The 2,367-nt window shown below is 40.2% G+C and overlaps 1 non-coding gene across 1 annotated transcript; it reads left to right on the top strand.

Moving 5' to 3' along the window:
* The first annotated feature begins 1,414 nt into the window (after positions 1-1,414).
* LOC143400590 (small nucleolar RNA SNORA27) lies at positions 1,415-1,538 on the top strand. Its single transcript, XR_013091497.1, has one exon. It is a non-coding gene; the product is annotated as a small nucleolar RNA SNORA27 (small nucleolar RNA).
* The last annotated feature ends 829 nt before the right edge of the window (positions 1,539-2,367 follow it).

The raw sequence follows: 2,367 nt of genomic DNA, 5'->3' as shown, positions 1-2,367 counted from the left end.
CTGAAGTGGGAAAGCTGGGATTTACACCTAAATTCAAAGACCTCCAACCTCACTATGGTGCCGATCATGTGCATAATCACTTTGTCCTCACACTGACTGCTTCACCCGCTGAATCTTTGTGTGCCAGGACCTCATATGTTTCCCCTCTTTCTGGAAGAATTCCAAGAAGCTTCATGTAACCACAAGCTTCAGACTCCCCATTACCCAAGAAGGGAGGAAATAAAGCATAAAGCAAGGTGACTTGACCAATCAGGAGTAGAGGGGCTATCACCCCCACCCCCACTGCTCAACCCCCAGAGACAGCCACACCAAAGACAAAGTGGAGCCTGGCATTCTGCCAACTGCTTTCTCTGTCACATTCCTGCTTCTACGGCCCTAGCCTCAGCCTTTCCACTCTTGCTTCTCCCCTTTTTCCTGGATCAACTTTACCTTCCAAGCTCCTACCCTACTAGTGGTCATTCAATAACATTTCAAAGTACCCACAGTTAACAATAGGGGATTCATGAAATAATGCTTTCTACTGCCAGACAGAACATCTACAATACAACATTAATAACAGCTAACGCTTACTGAGCACTTACTGTGTGCCAGTTACTGTTCTTTCATCTTGAGTTGGAAAATGCAGGCAGAATGAGCAAGAGTTTTTATGTCGGTTGCAAAGAGATTAAATCAGTAGGCCTTGGTGGCACATACCTGTAATCTCAGTGACTCAGGAGGCTGAGGCAGGAGGATCTCAGGTTTGAGGGCTGAGCAACTGAGCAAGACCCTCAAAATAAAAACAAAAGGACTGAGGATGTAGCTCAGTTGTAAAGTACCCCTGGGTTCAATCCCTGGTACTAAAATAGATAGATAGATAGATAGATAGATAGATAGATAGATAGATAGGACTGGGGATGCTCCGTGTAGAGCATTTGCCTAGCCAAGTGCAAAATCCTAGATTCAATTCCTAGTGCTGAGGTGGGGGAAATAGACCAAGTCAGACAAGGGGAGGAATCTAATACTCCATGAGCTTTCTTTATGTTAGACCCTGAACCCATTCAGAAAGCAGAAGAGCATTATAACAAAGAATATGAATTCTGTGCTAAGGCAGATTAGGGTCTGAGGTCAGCTCCATTACTGACTGACTGCATTTATAGACAATTCTCTTGAGTCTCAGTTTCTTCATCTTTAACATTTAAATAATAATAGTTCTTTTCTCCTAGTTATTATCTCCTGATATGCATAAGGTACTTAGGAATGTTCCTTATCCACTATAATCAATGTATAGAGATTATTATTATTTATTAAAGTAATGCTAAGGTGAAATAGCTAAGTAATTCCAAACCATTTTTTTTAAAAAAAAACTTCAGACCTAAGTAGGAAAATTATTTTTATTTATATGGTTGTAGTTGGTTGGATCTAATACTACTACATTCACCCCCTTTTCACTTTGCTAATTGGTGAAATGTCTTTATTGATTATTTAAGTGGAGCAAAGAAAATGTCCTTTGAAAGCTCAGGCAAATTGAGTGTTTGTTTTGTAAGTTAGAGGAAATAAATTGGGAAACAAAACAAGATAACAACTAACTATGCTAGTTGGGATTCTTAAGCTTTCACATTGTTTGACCTGCTGTTGGAAGCATACTTGGCAGAAGCTATTACATTATAGCTGGTTCAAGGAAAGCACACATAGATGTAAATATCTGAGCTTGGGCACAGACTGGGAGATTTAAACAACAGAATTGTATTTCACAGTTCTGGAAGCTAGGAATCCAAGATCAAGGATTCAACAGGGTTGGTTTCTTCTGAGGACTGTGAGAGAGAATCAATTCCCTGCCTATCCCCTAGTTTCTCATTATTTGCTGGGAATCTTACAACCGTGGCTTGTAGAAGCATCATTTTGACCTCTGTCTTCGTCTTCACATAACATTCTCCTTGTGCCAGCATCTGTGTCCAATTTCCCCTGTTTTATAAGGACACCAGTTGTATTGAATTAGGGGTCCACCCTACTCTGGTATGACTTCATCTTAACTAATTTCATCTGCGATGACCCTATTTCCAAATAAGGTCACATTCTGAGACACTGGGAGTTAGCACTTCCATATATGAATTGGGGGGTGGGGCAGGGAGGTGGGCACAATAAAACCAATAATACTTAAGGACATCTTGGCTAGGCTCATGACCTTAAATGTTTACAGATTTAAGGATTTGTATGTTTCTTCCTGTGGCCACATTGAGCATCAATGTCCATGAACTCTTCTCCATTTTTCTCAAAATTCACTATTTTACTTTCCAAAGCTTTTAAACTGCTCATCAGTCCTGTGATAACCATATACTAGTGGTAGTGTGCTCTTCTGTTTAATCCCCATTATTGCAATTTAAAAAATCG

This window comes from Callospermophilus lateralis, chromosome 5 (genome assembly GCF_048772815.1).
Source record: "Callospermophilus lateralis isolate mCalLat2 chromosome 5, mCalLat2.hap1, whole genome shotgun sequence".
NCBI lineage: Eukaryota > Metazoa > Chordata > Mammalia > Rodentia > Sciuridae > Callospermophilus > Callospermophilus lateralis.
Note: the sequence above shows the minus strand (reverse complement) of the source record. Positions and strands in the feature narration are given on the sequence as shown.